The sequence below is a fragment of the Sorex araneus genome, chromosome 1 (genome assembly GCF_027595985.1).
Source record: "Sorex araneus isolate mSorAra2 chromosome 1, mSorAra2.pri, whole genome shotgun sequence".
Lineage (NCBI taxonomy): Eukaryota > Metazoa > Chordata > Mammalia > Eulipotyphla > Soricidae > Sorex > Sorex araneus.
In genome coordinates, this window is record NC_073302.1 from 344,310,866 (window position 1) to 344,329,646 (window position 18,781).

The window sequence follows — 18,781 nt, forward strand, 5'->3', positions numbered from 1 at the left end:
GTAGGCAAACATTTTGGCCATAATCCTTCATAAGCCATTGGCCTTCCTTGTGTTTAGCTGTAATTAGGACAGAATCCATCACAGTTTGGCTGCTAGGGAGAGTGTCATGTGATTATATGATCCACATAATGAGATGATAGCAAGATGAATGTTTTTGTCACTAAAGGCATTTGCCTACATTCACTCACCTATTAACTGTCTGAATGTCTGCTATTTGTGAGGTATGACTCTTGACATCTGGAATTCATCAGTGAAAAAAAAGGACAAAAATCCTATCCCTCATGAAGCTTACCTTCTAGCTGAGGAAGGTAGACAATAATTCAGAAGCATAATAAATAAAGTAGACAGTTTGTTAAGAACATGAAATAGGCTGTAGGGGAGATAGTAAATAGAGGGACAAGGACTGTTGCTGGAGGGGGGTGTAGCTCATATTTTTACACAGTGTGGTTAGGGATAACCTCATCTAGAAGGTAAGATTTATGGAAAGTCATAAAAAGAGGAGAGGAAGGGTCAGAGAGACAGTACAACAGGCTACAGCACATGCTATGCAGCTGTCAATAGCACTATAGCACTGTCATCCCATTGTGCATTGATTTGCTCGAGCAGCACCAGTAATGTCTCCATTGTGAGACTTGTTGTTACTGTATTTGCATATCAAATACTCCACGGGTAGCGTGCCAGTCTCTGCTGTGCAGGTGGGATACTCTCAGTAGCTTGCCGGGCTCTCTGAGAGGGATGGAGGAATCAAACCCTGATTGGCCATGTGCAAGGCAAACGCCCTACCCGCTGTGCTATCACTCCAGCCCAGCATCTGTCAGTACTGGCTATAGTCCCTGGCACTGCATGGTCACCCGAGCATCACTGGGAGTGAGTCTTGAGCACCAATCCATGAGTAGCTACTCCTGTGTGGATGGCTCTTACAACAAAAAAAAAAAAAGAAAAGAAAAGAAAAGAAAAGAAAAGAAAAGAAAAGAAAAGAGGAGCTGGGGGTGCAGCTCAGTGATAGAGCACTTGCCTAGCCCGAGCAAGACCACCATGCTGGCTAGGAGAGCTTTGACAAAGAAGATAGATTTTTCAAAAGCTGAGTGGGCATCTTTGATTAAAATGGATGGGAAATTCATCTTTATTACTGTCACTGTCACTGTCATCCCATTGCTCATCGATTTGCTCGAGCAGGCACCAGTCACGTCTCCATTGTGAGACTTGTTGTTATGTTTTTGGCATATTGAATATGCCACGTGGAGCTTGCCAGGCTCTGCCGTGTGGGTGGGATCCTCTTGGTAGCTTGCCAGGCTGTGCAAGAGGACAAAGGAATTGAACCCGGGTCAGTCGCATGCAAGGCAAACGGCCTAGCCGCTGTGCTATCGCTCCAGACCCTCTTTTATTATACTTCTAGAAAATGCTTAAAGAGAGAGATTTGAAAGAGAATAATGCATATAATGCATTGACATATTTGGAAACTTGGAAAGACAATATTTTGTAGAACTTTGTATCATAGCTGTGGCTGTGGATTATAGAAATAGATGAACACCAGCTTCCTAACTGATCATGGTGTGAAATGAGAAAACCTTTAAATGTTCTGCCTGCAGCTCTTCATATTAGACTTCCCATCAACCCACCCCACCCCCAAGTTTGGGACCTCTATAGAGGGCTAAATATAAGGGAGAAAAATAAAAAATAAAACACCAGAGTGAAAAATGGTGATGCTAGCATGAATGTTTGCTTGCTGTCTATCTAGTGGTAATCCTGATAAGCCAGGAAGCTTGACTATAGATATAAGACATAAAGTAATATCAGAAGACTGATTGTTATATGAAAAATTGGCTCTAATTCTCTCTGGAGAAAACAGAAGGGATTGTCAGGTACCATTTCTCTAGAGGATTTAGTGAGACCATATAAGCAGGTCTCTGAAACCTTTCATAAAGTCTTTCAAATATTTCAAATACGAATATTCATGACATTTCACAACTGAGTCTTCTAAATTAAAAAAATCATTTGTTAAAATGAATGGAAATAGAAGTGATGAGTAACAATTTCTTTAGTCTTTTCACTCCTACTCCTAAAATTTTGTATTTAGACAAGAAAACAAAGTTTGCAGAGGAAAAAATTTTATTTCTATTTTGGCATTTGGGCCATACCCCGTAATACTCAGGGGTTACTCCTGAAGGCCGTACACTCAGATATTACTCCTGGTGTGCTAGGGACCATATGGGATGTGGGGAATCAAACCCAGTTTAGCCACAGTGGGGCTAGTGTCCTATGTGTTGAACTATCTTGCCAACCTATTTTTGTAAGGGGGACAAACGTTTGGATTACAGGCCCCTTAACCCAGGTCTGACCACCCAACTCACAATTTGTGTGAGTGTGTTCTTGAGCCGGCTCTGCGGTCTCAGGGAGGCAGCAGCTTTTCCATGTTCTAGAGCAAAACTACAAGCCAGGGCTGAAGAGGCAGTAGCAGGTAGAGTGCTTGCCTGGTGTGCAGCCAAGTCAGATTCAAGGGAGCAATTGCTGGCGCTACATTATGATTACCTGAGCCCCGCTAGGAGTGACTCTTGGATGCAGAGCCATGAGTAAACCTTGAGCACTGTGGGTGTGGTCCAATCCCCCATCCCCCACCCTGCTGCACCTCACTCCACATCTCCCCCAATGTACACATCTATCTTTCTGTTTTTTCTTTCTTTTTGGGTCACACCGATGATGCACAGGGGGTCACTCCTGGCTCTGCACTCAGGAATATTCCTGGCGGTGCTCAGGGGACCATATGGGATGCTGGGAATCAAACCCGGGTCGGCCGCGTGCAAGGCAAACACCCTACTTGCTGCGCTATTGTCCAGCCCCACAAACGTCTATCTTTCTAGTGTTGAGATTTCATCTTTGTTGCTGACCTAATTTAAGTGAAAAGCATGAAGACTGTCAGCTAATCAACAACATAGGCTACAGCTGAACACATATGAATGCTCTCAGATTTGAACAGTTCATAACATTTTGCTTTGCAAAGGCTAATTCTATGTCAAAAAGAAACAAAAACAAAACCACATAAACAAGAATTGAACCAAAAGAACAGGTTATTCTTTAAGCATACATAGCAAAGCAGAGGTTTATAAGAACTCAAGTTAGAGAGGAGTTAGAAATCAGGCATAGTTTTCCTGACTATATTGCTCCACCCCACATCCAACCCATGTGGGATTAAAAAAAAAATCCATCTTGTAATTTGACTGATATTTTTTGAGTCCCTATGAGTAACTGAGTACAATTTCTTCAGTTTAACTGACTTTATATAAGGGTGAATGAGAGGATCACTCCAATTGATGGAGTTTGGGACTGGAGCGATAGCACAGTGGGTAGGGCGTTTGCCTTGCACGCGGCTGACCCGAGTTCGAATCCCAGCATCCCATATGGTCCCCTGAGCACTGCCAGGAGAAATTCCTGAGTGTGGAACCAGGAGTAACCCCTGTACATTGCCGGGTGTGACCCAAAAAAACAAAACAAAAAACAAAAAACCAATTGATGGAGTTATATTTAACATGGGCTGGAGTAGGGTGGGTACAGTGGGTAGGGCATTTGCCTTGCATGAAGCCGACCCGGATTCGATTCCTCTGCCCCTCTTGGAGAGCCCAGCAAGCGACCGAGAGTATTCCGCCCATGGGGCAGAGCCTGGCAAGCTACCCATGGCGAATTCAATATGCCAAAAACAGTAACAACAAGTCTCACAATGGAGACGTTTCTGGTGTCCACTCAAGCAAATCGATGAGCAACAGGATGACAGTGATACAGTGACAGTGATATTTAACTGCCATTCAGGATTAAAGAGGTTGACATTGATTACCATCTACTACCCATAAATGGAAGCATTATTATAATTTCATGACAGAAACAAAGCCACATCTTTGAAAACTATTAATAAGATGCTAATATTTGCACCAATAAGAAAAAATAAAAGCCAATATTATGCAGCTCTAATAATGAGCAAAATCAGTTTGCATGCAATTTGCAGAATATGGATGAAAGTAGAGGCTATCATGATGAGTAAAGTCAGTCAGAAGGAAAGGGTTAGACACAGATATATGTCTCTCATTTGTAGGACTTAAAGATACACAGTGAGATAGCATCTATGGGTTGAAAGCAACGTATTGAGAGAACTGATCCACACAATTGAATTGGGGGGAGCAGAGTGGGATGGGGGGAGAGTGATCTGTGCACCGGTGTGGTGTTGGAATTATAGCCACTAGAAACCATGTTTAATAGCATTGTAATCCAAAATAACAACAACAATAATAATAATTTTTAAAAGGCCAGTTGTTTGAAATAGTATACTGACTATCCTTGAATCCTTTCCAAGTATTCATATCTTTGGGGAAGCAGGAAACTGTTTCCATCATGTAAACTTTGATGATAAATGAGTTTCTCAGCACAAGGATTGGAATATCCAGTTGGCAGTCCTTTTGCTGGGCACAATGGGTTGGTTATTGACATCACAACAATGGGTAGCATCACAGCAGAGGGTTTGGGGAAGACATCGAGGAGCACTGAAGTTGTTTGGATCAGAGAAAGAGAGTAATAAAAAAGCAAAGAAGAAGCAGGTGTGTTTGCATTGAGTTTGCAAGTCCTGAACACCAACTAGTAATGACTCAGCATTTGTTTTGGGGCTACTACTGGTTCTGAAGGGCTGGAGTGACAGCACAGTGGGTAGGGCATTTCTGCCCCTCTCGGAGAGCCCGGAAAGCTACCGAGAGTATCTCGCCTGCACAGCAGAGCCTGGCAAACTAACTGTGGCGTATTCGATATGCCCAAAACAGTAACAACAAGTCTCACAATGGAGACATTACTGGTGCCCGCTCCGATGAACAGGACAACAGTGTTACAGTGTTACTGGTTCTGAAACAGGTTTACTCTTCCTAAATAACATGGATCGTTCGAGCATAGCTCAGTATTTATCTTGGTGTTGTACAAAAATAAGTGAAGTGGGGGCTTAGAAATTGCTATCAGATTTGATTGCAGATTTCTTAGGGAAATCATTAAGGGCTTGGAAGCTCATCTTCTAATCCATGAAAAAAGTATAAGGCACAACAGGGGCCCGAGTAGTAGCACAGCTGGTAGGGCGTTTGCTTTGCATGTGGTCAGCCTACATTTGACCCCCAGGACTTCTATTGTCCTCTGGGCAATGCCAGGAATGATCTCTGGGTGCAGAACCAGAGTGAGCCCCAAGCACAGCCATGCATGGTCCCAAAAAACAAAAGAAAATGCAAAAAAAGAGAAGAGAAATAGTGCAATGCACAACAGAAACCCTCCCTATGGGAGGAGGCTGCTTCACACTGTATCACTGTAGCACTGTCATCCCATTGCTCATCCATTTGCTTGAGCGGGCACCAGTAATGTCTCCATTGTGAGACTTCTTGTTACTGTTTTTGGCATATTGAATATGCCATAGGTAGCTTGCCAGGCTCTGCCCCATGGGCAAAATACTCTCGGTTGCTGGTCGCTTGCCAGGCTCTCCGAGAGGGGCGGAGGAATCGAAGCTGGGTTGGCTTCGTGCAAGGCAAACACCCTGCCTGCTGTGCTATCGCTCCAGCCCAAAGAAGGTAAAATTCTTTTGTATTTTACATTTACTTATCAAACTTTAATAAATGATTACATTAAAGTGTTAATGACTTGATTCAAATAATTCATTGATATAATTAGGTAATCTTTTGTTGTTGTTGTTTCGTTGTGCTTCGGGATTACTCCTGTCTCTCAGGGAACTATCTGGGGCGTTGGTGATTGAAGCTGGATCAGCTGCAGCAAGACAAGTGCCCTCCTCACTGTACTTTCACTCTGGTCTCTCCATCAGTTTTAAAAATATGCAAATATACTTTCTGCACTCATTACCTGTATAATTAAGAAAATGAAAATATACATCATCCCCTATAGTTTTCTTATATTCCTTTATAACCATTTCTTCCGGGTCTTGTCCCCCAAGCTCTGTCCCATCTATTCCTTCTACATTAAAGTTTGAATTACCCTAGTATCCATAATAAATAAAGAGAGGCTGCTAAAATCTCAGGGCTAGGACGAATGGAGATGTTATTGGCACCTGCTCAAGCAAATCGATGAACAAAGGGATGACAGTGATACAGTGATACAGTATCCATAATAAAACAAGCTTATGGCACCAAGTAGACACCAAATTACATCAGAATATGGGTGTTGAGCAATGGACCAAACTTACTCAGCTTCTCAGAGCTTCTTTGCAACATGACTTTTCATTGCACAAACGACTCAATATAGAATGCAGCAAAATTAAAAATTAATGTGATAAGTCTTCAGTACTGCTTGTGACTACATAGTTGCAACTAGCAGAACCCAGAAATACTGACATACTATTACTTACTTCATTGATTGTATTCAGAACAACTACACAAACATATATGAATATTCCTTATAAACTTTAAGTGTGGTATACTAACAGAAGATCTCATTTGTGTTGTGTCTGTCACTACCTTTTAATATGGCTCTAGCACCGCCATGCCTGTGGGTCTTTTGATATAATACACAGCTTCTCTGATCCCAATATTAATCATCAATCATCCTTGCAAGAACCCCACAATGCTTATTGATATTAATAGAACCACTTCACACATAGTTTTGAGGAAATGCAGCTTAAAATACCACTGGGAAATTTCTTAATGATTTTGGGACCTTGACTGGTATGTATTGCCAGTGTAGTACCTGGGGAGCCACAGAGGGAGATGTTTGGGGGAGTTAGCCACACAAGGCACGCTCCCTCTCTCTTTCTCTCCTGCTAGACCAACTCTGACCTTGCAGTGAAATGCCTAGAGGTCAGAACTAAGAGGCAAAGGCAGTCAGCATATCCACGCAGATTCAGGTTCTTTGTCTATTGTTACAGAAACGAATTTTAGAGGACAGTGAAGCATAGCATTTTTGCTAATTATGAGAAAAAAGAAAGGAAACAAGAAATGTATTGAAGCAAGAACTCAGACTCCTCCAAAGAGACTGGAGAACCCCAGGAAGTTAAAGTAGGCACCTTGAGCTGGGATGTGCACAGAGCAAAATAAAGGAATTTTACTGGGGCTAGAGAGAGAGAGAATACAGGTTGCCACCTTTTCACGTGGCTACCCCAACCAGATCCTTGCACCGCACACAGGCCCCTGAGCACTGCCAGGAGAGGCCCCTGAGCAGAGAGGAGACTGAAGCCAGAGAGCTGCCAGGTGTAGCCCAAACCCCTCCCCTCACAAGGGAAAGGGATCAGACACCCTAAACTGGAATGTGGGCAATGCTAGAATGAAGTATGCCCAGTCAAAGAAAGGAATTTTGTCACCAAAGTGGGATGTGAGCAAGCCCAGAATGGAGTTCATAGGGCTTGCTTCTGCCAAACTGCCTTTGTGGGTATACTCCACGCGGACAGTCTTGGAGCTTTTGTGCTAAAAAAAAAAAAAAGCAACCCTTGTAAGGCACTGTCAAGGATAAATGGCTGGTGGTCTTCCATAGTTAGGGACTTCAGCACTTGTTTTCTTGGTTTGGAGTGGGTGAAGAATAGGAGATGGAAGACTGGCAGTGGTAACTGCTTTACAGGAAGATCACATCTTGGCTTTAAATTTATCGTCAAGGACTCCCTACCTGTCTACATGCTTCAGTATGTGTCACTCATGATTTAAACAATATTTGCACACCTAGTTCAAGAAAGCATGGCAAATGACATTAACTGTGAGTTTTTCCCTACTCTACTCCATCTAGGTTAATCCTCAGGTAACACATTCAGAATTAAAATTGTCCCTTCTTTTCTATGATATTTCATGGAGGGAGTGGTGGGCCAAGGGCAAGAACATGAAGTGAGTAATTGATAAATAGAGTATTTATCAGCCTTGGTTTAACATCATTTGCATAGCTGCCAGAGTTTTTTTCTGTAATAAAGTACAGTATTTTCTACCGTGAAGGTAAAACAAAACCCATTTGAAAAATTAATTGTATTTCAAGATTTTCTCTCTGACCTAAGAAAGGAATGTTTATACAATACTGAACTCCCTTCTCAACCATCAGCCTTGGGACTCTTAAAAGATTTGCACAAGTAGGATAAGTCATTATGAAAGTGGGGTGGTAGTGGACAAAACATTCCAGCACTTTTTTTTTCTTGTTTTGTCTTTTTGGGTCACCCCTAACCATACTCAGGGATTACTTCTAACTCTGCATTTAGGAATTACTCCTGGAAGTACTGGGGGACCATTTGGGATTCTGGGGATCAAATCCGAGTGAGCCTCATGCAAGGCAAATGCCCTCCCTGCTATACTATCACTCTGCCCCCCACCCCCCAATTAGGGTACAAGTTCAAACAGCTGAAGGCAGATACAGTTTTCACAATTCACATGACTTTATATTTGTATATAAAAGAAACAGGAGAATGTCAAAGACCTTCAAACAACAATAGGGTAGCTTTAAAAAAAATATACCCAGGCCTGCTATTCATTTCAATTAGCGTTCATGCATGATGACTTCCTGAGAAGATGTTCACAGGACAGGGAGAGGGAGGGAGGCAGATTCTCATCTTCTCCTTTCTTCTCCTCCATCTCCTGAGCATCCCCAATCTGAGGTCTGTTCTGAAGGTAAGGAGAACAGGCAGCGGGGCCCTGAGTGAGCTTTCTTCTCCTTGGGGAAGGAAGTACGTTGGCAGGCCAAGCAATCTATTAAATGAGCTCTTTGGTCCCCTTTATTTGGTGTAGTCTTTAAACATAATCCTTTTTAGGTCTTGCTTTTACATGTGCTCAGAATTGAGTCTTTAAGTGCAAAGTTTGGATCAATTGATGTCTTTGGAGTTTTGGGTTACTTTCATTCCAGTATTCTTTGAGATGCTGCCGGCTTGCTCTGCTGGAAACCGGGACAGGCTGGGTTATGGGCAGGTGCCTCTCTTACCTGAAGGGTCCTGCTGCACCATCTTTGTATTGTTAGAGATCAGCAAATTAAAATGACAGAAAAAGGAACAAATTCAAATCTCTGTGGTCAAAAGGGTAATTTCAATGGGCATTTACATCGGGTCTATGCCTGACTGTTCTGAGGGGTCCAAGCCTCTCTCTTCAGTGTTGGAGGGTCAGTGTTAGGTGCTGCTTGTGGGGGCAGTGAGGTTATATTGCAGGGATTAAACTCAGAACTGCACAGGAGGAAGAGAGCAGCATGGGACACCTTTAAGAGCACTGAAAAAGTGGTTAAGAGGATGAAGAACCTCTGGCTCCAGGCTCATCTTTTCTACTCCACCATTCTTCCTGCACTAACATACGCCTCAGAGACCTGGGCCATACACAAACAGGATGAGAACGCTATTCGGGTATCCCAAAGAGGAATGGAAAGAGCTATGCTAGGAGTATCACATTTCACTCAAGTGAGAGAAGGAATCTAGAGTTCTGACCTCCACCGACAATCGAGGATCAGGGATGCTGTCTCATTTGCCAAGTTGTCGAAAATCAGATGAGCCGGACACATAATGCGATTTAGAGACTACCACTGGACTAGAGCTATTACCGACTGGATTCCATGGAACATCAAAAGACTCCATGGCCGCCCAACAATGAGATGGTCAGTCTTCTTTGTCAAGACCCTGTACTAATGGATTGAGGCTCTTCATGTCCCTGGAGCAAGCAGATGCTATTGGGCTACACTAGCACGTGACAAGGACGAATGGAGATGTTATGGGTGCCTGCTTGAACAAATTGAAAATCAATGGGATGACAAGTGATACAAGTGATGCAAGTGATATATGTGCTCCGCTGCTTGAGGGGTCTCCTCAGCTCCAATAATAGAGGATTTTCTCAACATTTAACATACAACAAACTCTCCTCTAAAGGTTTTTATGTGCTAATTCATTTTTTAAAATAGTTTTAGGTACTGTGATTTACAAAACTGTAGGGTTTCATGCATGCTATATTCCATCCCACAAAGGAAGAGTGTTTCCTTCCTTCCATTGTCCCATTGTCTCCACCCCATCTTAACTTCTTATCTTCATCCCCCCCCCCAACCTCTGACCAGACCCCCCACCATGGTAAGCTTCCTACTGAAGACTGATTTTCAGCTCCCATTCCTTCGGGGCATTTGTCAATTACCTTACAAAATTTCTTTATATTGGGGCTGGAGCAATAGCACAGCAGGTAGGGAGCAATTGCACACTGCCGACCCAGGTTCAATTCCCAGCATCCCATTGGTCCTCTGAGCACCGCCAGGAGTAATTCCTGAGTGCAAATCCAGGAGTAACCCCTGTGCATTGCTGGGTGTGACCCAAAAAAGAAAAAAAAATTTTATATCCCATAAATCACAAAAGAAAATCATTCTCTACCTCTTTCTGACTAGCTTCACTCAGCATGAGACTCTCGTCCACCCGCACAGCAGCAAATTGTATTATTTCATCTGTTTCTTCTGGCACTTCATATTTCATTGTGTGTATGTGCCATCTTGATCCAGTCATCTGTTCCTGGATACTTAGGTTGCTTCTAGATTTGGGCTACCATGAATGTAGTGCAGCAATGAACATAGGAGCACAAGTGTTTTTCTGAATAGGGCTTTTGGGCCCTTGAGGTAGATGCCAAGAAATTACACTTGAAAGTTGAATGAAAGTGAAATTCCTAAGGCAAGACCGGTCAACATTCCCATAGCAGAGGGACCAATGCCCTAGCAGGTAGCCTGTAGCAATCCCCAAATGCTGCCAGCCATAATCCACAAACAAAAACCAGACCCCAAACCAAAGCTATCAAAGCGTCAGGATGCCATGTCTAATCGTCTGTATTTGTGAGAGAGCACATGAGCAGCCTGTAGTCTAAGAACAAACACCCAGAAGAATGAGGGTAGATGCAATAACTTCATGGACTTATTTGATTTTGATGTCGGTGTGCCCCACGGGTGACTCATGAGAAGTGGGGAGGAGAAAGACGGTCACTTTCTCCAATTGCCTCTGCCACCTGGAACCCAGGGTTACTGGGTTCTTATCTCGCCTCGCAGAAAGCAATTTCAGGAGAAGACAAGCAGTGAAATCACACAGTTTTAACTTGGAGGCACTGAAGGGAAATGGGGAGAGAAAGCGAGAGAGTGTGGAGATAAACATGCACAAGAGAGAACCTGGGCTTCTCCAGGGGTGGAGAGAGCCCCTACACATATCCCAGCATTAGACACAAAAGCATGAAAGTACACACCTCAAGAGGGGAGATGCAGGCGACACATGTCCTCAGGTACCACATGTGCTCGACAACAAGGGCACAAACAGTACATGGGATTGGGGGGCACATGCGCACCCTTCCTTTGTTCAAGGTGGCCTTTATAGGGTTTCTCCAACCTGCCCCCATGTGGGGCTTCTACCTAGGCCAAAGTCTGTTGCTAGGGCAGAGGGATTGGGAGTGGTGATGGTCTTCTTTGAAATTCCTTTCCTGGTCTTTTATTTCTTCAGGAGCTTCTCTGGGTCTGTTGCTGTACATGAGTGAGGGTCTTATCATGCCTTAGTCCCTGCTTTTTTCCTGTTTTCTTCTGAGGGTCTTATCAGGCTCTTGAAGCAATTTCGGGGCTACTTCTTCCCAGTAAATTTTGCCATTGCCTTGGGAGGGGACCTTCCCTATCCTTCCTACATCAACTTGACAGTATTCTTTCATTCATTTATGTTGACTTAGAAGGACTTACACTTGGAGACTTGCAGTTTAAATAGTTGCTGGAAGGGTGTATACAGGTAAATCACCAAGACATCCTAAATTTCCTTACGAATTTGCAGACTATTTTACTTAGTGTTTTTTTGTTTGTTTGTTTGTTTTTGCTTTTCATTATTGTGTTTGTTTGGGGGCCACTCCAGGTGATTCTTAGGACTTACTCCTGGCTTTGCATTCAGGAATTAATCCTGATGGGTCTTGGGGAACTCTGTCAGGTGTCGGGGATCAAACCCATGTGGACCAGTACAAGGTAAATGCCTTACCTGCTGTACTATGGTTTCAGCCCCGATTTATTAATGTTAAGCATGGCTCTGGATTAGAGTGATATCACAGAGGGTAGGGTGTTTGCCTTGCACGCGGCCGACCCAGGTTCAATTCCTCTGCCCTTCTCAGAGAGCCGACAAGCTACCGAGAGTATACCGCCCGCACAGCAGAGCCTGGCAAGCTACCAGTGGCATATTTGATATGCCAAAAACAGTAACAAGTCTCACAATAGAGTCGTTACTGGTGCCCCCTTGAGCAAATCGATGAGCAACGGGATGACAGTGATAGTGCAGCATGGCTCTATCAATAATCACTGATTTAAAAAGACCAGTTGAAAAAAATAATCTGAGATAGGTCAGTTTTCACAATTGACCTTGAGCCCACTCCATCCTGTCCTAAGTAACATAGAAATAATTGTAATAGCTCATTTCCGGCTTCACATAATAGCTGTCCTTGTTTTTCTTCTTCTTTTGTCTCTCTCTTTTTCTTGCTTTATATACCAGCCCAAGCTTCTCTCCTTCAATGTGCCAAGAGAATACATAAATTTCCTATTTCAATGCTCCTTTGAAGAATAAGTGATATAGTATGAAAATGGTTTTGAAATAGCAAGATGGTCTGTAAGTGTAATTTATTGTTATTCTTTCTCTCTCCTAGAATTTTCTTTCCTCCAATTTATGCCAAACATATTTTCCTCCCCCCCCCACATTCTATGATTTTTAAGCTGTAGGTACCATATTATTCTGAATATAAATGTTGATTTTACTATAGGATAAACATTTTTTTTTTACTTATTTCTTGACCTTCCTTGTTGTTGTATTTTTTTTCCCTTGGGGTTCATCTTTCTTATATTTTCTGGCATAATCTAAATTATCCCAACTTGTCTCATTTTCATTTATACAAGGAGAAAGATCAATCAGAGATGTTTGGTGACCTTTTAACTATTTTATCTCCACTTATGGAAAAGAGACCATTACTTATTTTCTGTGAATAATCAAGTTTTCACCCTTTGGCATTTCAATATTGTGGGGGAATCATTCTGTTTATGAGTCCTTCACAGGAAAATGTATTTTCATCATGCAATTTTTCCAAGAAAAAACCTAACAGGACAATATAGGTTGAAAAAGAACCCTTCTCATCATACTTTGCTCTTTATGATTCATGATTTTCCAGGGAGAAATAACATATTATGTCATTTAAGACTCAAAGGAAATGAACAGAAGGGCCATTTTTCATAGAGGCTAGGAAATTGAGACTATTATATCTCTTGTGTAAAATATTTAAAAATGAGGAAGAGTTTTGTATAATTTTATTTTTATCTCTTTAATAAGCATAAGGTCACTTAGCATTTAAATAACCTGAATGTGAATAATATAGAGATTATTGAACAATAATAAAATACAGTATTAATGGAATCAGGCATACTTGAATTTGATATGAAAGCAAACTTGAGTTTCTAAATGAAATTTTAAAAGATCTATTAAGTTATGAATTATTTCCCTGCCATAACTCAAGTATAGCAGAAAATCAGGCAAGCAGGTAAGAACAATGCCAGTAAAAACTTTCAAAATTATAACCATGGATATTTCCCATAGGGAAGCGAATTGCTTATTAGTTGACAGTTTTGATGCTGGGACTATATACCTTTCTCACAAGGTCACGGTCAATGTTAGCATAAATCTCTTGCTAATGGAGTGATAGGAATCAGGTTCCCTAGGGTTTAAGGGGATATACTTTTATCACGTGTTCGTATGTACCTCAGTTAATTAATGTTTATACAAAGCTAATCTCATTAATAGACTTGGTCAACCTTGGTAAAATAAAGACGCCAAAGATGTGTCATGTAGAGGACTTCAGGATTTGAATTGTTCTTGGCCTCTCTAGAATGCCTCCTTTTTTTTTTAGATGTTAAAGTATGAATTTATTCTGACCTCTTTAATTGAAATTCCTAATATTTTTTTTTATTTCTTTATTTTTTATTTTTATTTTTTTAAATTTATTTTTTAATTAGTGAGTCACAGTGAGGGTACAGTTACAGATTCACACATTTTTGTTCTTGTTTTTCCCTCATGTAATGTTTAAGAGCGCATCCCTCCACCAGTGTCCATTCTCCACCACCAATGAACCCAGTATCCCTCCCACCCCCCAGTCCCATCCCCTCACCCCACCCCACCTCTGTGTCAGGGCATTCCAATTTGATATCTCTCTTTCCTTTTGGGTGTTGTGGCCTGAAATAGGGGTATTGAGTGGTCATCCTGTTCAGTCTCTAGTCTACTTTCAGCATGCATCTCCCTTCCCGAGCAGGATCTCCAATCACATATTACTTGGTGTTCCCTTCTCTATCTGGGATGACTTTCCCCCAGCGTGTGAGGCCAGCTTCCAAGTTATGGAGCTAGAATGCCTCCTTTTGAGGGCCTGTCTACAACAGAAAGATTTTTCTTGCTTCCCTCTTGCCTTCTGCATATGTTGCTCTCTTTTTTTTTTCTATAACTTTATTTGAACCCTGTGATTTACAAAACTGTTCATAATAAAGTTGTTTTAGGCATTCAATGTTCCAATTGAATCCAATCAATCCTACCACCAGTGTGACAGTCCCTCCACCAGTGTCCCCATTCCTCCCCACCCAAGTCTGCCTCCTTAGAAGGCACAAAGTAGTTTACATCATATTGGTTGTTAACACATGCACTAAAACAAAAATTTCTCTTGCATTAATAATTCCCTTATCACTGAGTATTGCTGCTGAGGTGGATGGGGTACTACATGTGCTCTGGCTCTCTGAGGTTGCACACATTAGCTGTTATGCCAGCACACTTGGCTATATTGCTTATTATATTGGTGTACTGTTTGTTATTTTATGATTTTTAAGTTGTAGGTACCACATTATTCTGGATATAAATGTTGATTTTCCTATAGGATAAACATATTTTTTTATTTTTCTTTTTTGTTTCACGTGCTTATATTCTTGTGAATATAAGTTCCCCCAGGATTGCCCACTTTAGCTGCACAAAATAGTTTACTTTATATTGCTCATTACAACAAGGAATTATCAGAAAAGGTCACCTGTGATACTTGTTGCATCTCACAATGCACAGTGGTGTTACTAAAGTCATTGTCTGAGGCTTTACTGAGCTGGTTGATGCTGAGTCTTTCCTGTCCCTATTTCCACTTACTTAGGTTACTGGGCTCAGATGCATTCACCTGACATGTGACCCTTCTCAGAACATACAACGGCATCTCCATTCCTGGTTGGAGGCCCCAGGCTCGGGGCATGACTATTGCTCTCTGAAGATGGTCTATGTGGATGGTGAGCATCAAATGCCAGGATGAGAGTACTTCCTTCCTGAAAGGCTGAAATGACTGCAGCACCGCAGAAGGCCTACCACAACTTGCAGGGCATGGTGGAGACGCCGAAATGCTGAGTTTTGGCTCATTTTATGTAGCTCTCCATTTGGGTGGGTCAGACCTGGCACCGTCAGGAGGAAGAAAGATCTCATTATCTAGAGCACAAAAAAATTGGAAGCCCTCCCTCCAACTAGCTCTGTGACCCTACAAGCAATAGGATCTTTATTGTATGGGGACCACACCCGATAGTGCTCAGGCCTTATTGCTGCTCTGAACTCAGAGATTGCTCCTAGCAGGGTTTGGAGGACCATCTGGAGAGCTGGGGATTGAATTCAGATCAACTGTGTGTAAGGCAAGTACCCTACCAACTGTACAATTGCTGTGGCCTCAGTCATTTGATCTTTAAATATTTCTTACATTAAGATATGAATACTGAGAGTTAAGGGAAGTAAATGAAAGAATTAAAAAAAATCCTTCGGCTGAGGGCCGAAGAGCAGTAAAAATACACAAAGTGAAGTTATTATTATTATATTATTTTACCATTTTTTGTTTGTTTGTTTGTTTTGGATCATACCTGGCAGTACTCAGCCCTTGCTTTACACCCAGGGACTGCTCCTATTGGTCCCCAAGGTGCCATATACAGTAACAGAAATTAAACCTCAATCAGCTGCATGCAGGACAAGTCCTGTATTGTTCTACTATCTCTCAGGCCCTCACTATTTCTATTTTGATTTTTGCATGTGTGTGTCTGTGTGAGGCCCTAGATTTTCACAAAGGCCACAAGACATGGTTGATTTGTTATTCCCATGAGTATAATAGAGTTAATAATAGAGTTCTAACAGTTTTATAGACCTCCTGAAAAAGCCCACCCCTCACGTTTCCCTTGTCTGATTATTTTTCTTGGTAGTAACATGGCTGGGCCTGATATCTCTAGTGGTAAAAACTTGGAGAGATGCTGACTTGGAATACAAATGAACCGTGGGGCTTGGGTTCAAGTTAAGAGACTTGAGGATTCCACTCAGGCTATCTTGTCATTATTCATTCCTGAGAGCTGGTGTCTCTCACTGTACCTGAGGCAGAAGTAGCCTGGAAGAAGAGAATCAGTTCATCCAGGAGGGAACAGATAAGTCATGGAAAAAATTGTGTTTGAGTCTAGGCTGATAACTTCTGGAGCTACAATCACAGCTGAAACAAATGGCTTCATATTGTGCCTACAGACACACAAAAGAGGCAGCCAGTTCCCCTGACGGAGGTGGGCTCCTAATGTATGTAATTCAGGGGCAGATTCATGAGTCCAGATCACATTCCACGTGAAAAGACAGTGTCTGAAGGGGACTGATTGCCTGTCGGGGGTCAGGGATGAATCTCACCTCAGAAGGCTGTTGGAGAGTGACAGGTTGGGAAGGAACAAATTGGCATGTACAAAACCCTTTGATCAGGACAAGTTGAGGTGATGCAAAATTCCCAGCTCAGGGATCTCCTGCAACTGAAGGAATCGGTCAAGTAACAAATTCTGTGTGCTGGCAGGCCTCAAGAACAAGTCATAGCAATGACATCTTTTTGCTCAGGAGGCAAGTCTTTAGAGGGGCTTCCTCTGCAAGGACACAGTGACATTTCTCCTCTCTCTTTTCCCTTACAAGCTCTTTACTGTCACATAGGCTATCAGCATCATAATCATATTAAATATTTTACTTGTGAGACTATGCTATAGTACATCACATAATAATTATAAATTTGGGCTTAATGTTTATTATACCCAGAGGGTACCTAATGCTACTAAACCTTCCCTTTAATACTTTCTATTTTGTCCTTCCTTCACTTTCCAAGCAAGGTAGATATAGCAAGAATGTCAGTATTAGAAATTAAATTTTCTGTAAGCATTCAGCTTATGGTGGGTGACATAGCGTACGTAAATAACTTCCTTTTGGCAAATTAATGTCAGCCAAAGCATTGAATTATAGATAAGAATACAGATATACATGATAAGTGCCGTAGGAACCTTTGAGATGGGGAGGGATTCATGATCAAGTTCACGGTTGCCCCCTCTCAGCTCACTGCATCTCCAAATGAAGAACACAGTTTCCCATTTTGTGAAACATAAACCTGAGCCTTAAGCAATTGCTCAGAACAGGAGAGGCCCCTGAGGTGGGACTCAGAGAGATTTAGTCTCTTTAAGAATTCACTCTTGAACAGGCTAATTCATGTTAATTCAAGAGAAGAGCAATGCTGGGAATGCAAACAAAGCTGGAAAGTAGAGAAAGAATGACTCAGACATAAATCAGAGCAGAATCCAGGGGAAAAGATTCCTGAGGTCTTCCCAGTTCCTTCTTCTTAGCCCTTTCTAAGTCAGGCAGCATCCAGGCCAGCCCTGAGGGCTTGTGACACACACCGCTGAGTCCAAACAGTCAATTCCATTTCTTTGCTTAAGCTAGCTTGAATTATTAATTCTATTTCTCTTGCTTGTTGCCAAAGGAGCCTTTAATAAAATTTGCAGATATTCGAGGGAAAACTACCATGACCACTGGTGCTTGCTTTGGTGGGAGTGAGAGTGGGATTGGGTGGGAATGGGTCTGTTACCCAGTCTCAAGCTCTCCTACTTACACCTTCTTCAAACGTGTATTTCTCTTGAAGAGGATCCGTTGATGAAAATATTTTGACCTTGAGTTCCATAAGAATTGGTCCTGAGATATGTGAAACTCAAGAAAAACAATTTTTTTCTCTCTTTGCTCTCTTTCTTTCCTCCCTCCCTCCCTCCCTCCCTCCCTCTCTCCCTCCTTCCTTCCTTCCTTCCTTCCTTCCTTCCTTCCTTCCTTCCTTCCTTCCTTCCTTCCTTCCTTCCTTCCTTCCTCCCTCCCTCCCTCCCTCCCTTCCTTCCTTCCTTCCTTCCTTCCTTCCTTCCTTCCTTCCTTCCTTCCTTCCTTCCTTCCTTCCTTCCTTCCTTCCCTTCTTTCTTTCTTTCTTTCTTTCTTTCTTTCTTTCTTTCTTTCTTTCTTTCTTTCTTTCTTTCTTTCTTTCTTTCTTTCTTTCTTTCTTTCTTTCTTTCTTTCTTTCTTTCTTTCTTTCTTTCTTTCTTTCTTTCTTCCTTTCTTTCTCTCTTCTTAAAAAATGTCATTATTTCCTTACTCTTAATCTTGACTGCACCTTTGGGGGTTGATGGGTTTTTTGTTTTGGAAAACATCCTATAGGTTTTGCAAAGTGAAAGCCCAGATCCTATGTTGGAAAGGAGACAAGAAATTGAATTGTTCTACATAGTTATGTTAAAAGTTGTCTCTCTCAGGGGTGAAATAGCATCCTTGAGATGATGTGTGAGAAGCTGCCTTGTGATGACAGAGATGGGAAAAACTTGTCTCACTGTTTGTTTTCCCTATTCTGACATTATTTAGGCCATAGCCTCTGATGCCAACATCTTTTTGCTTAGACATTCCATCAGGCACAGCGCAATCAGGAGATAGAGCTGCTAAACTCTCAGTCAGCTCTTCAACAGGCAAATTGATTAGAAAGAATGATCAGATAAG

The 18,781-nt window shown here is 42.0% G+C and overlaps 1 protein-coding gene across 1 annotated transcript in view; it reads left to right on the forward strand.

Annotated features, from left to right (window-relative positions):
- Positions 1-15,168, forward strand: part of FUT10 (fucosyltransferase 10) — a 176,426-nt gene extending 161,258 nt beyond the window's left edge. The window contains exon 6 of the mRNA XM_055123721.1: positions 15,099-15,168. The gene's annotated coding sequence lies outside the window, so the exon portion shown is untranslated. The remainder of the gene's footprint in view (positions 1-15,098) is intronic.
- Positions 15,169-18,781: the final 3,613 nt, after the last annotated feature.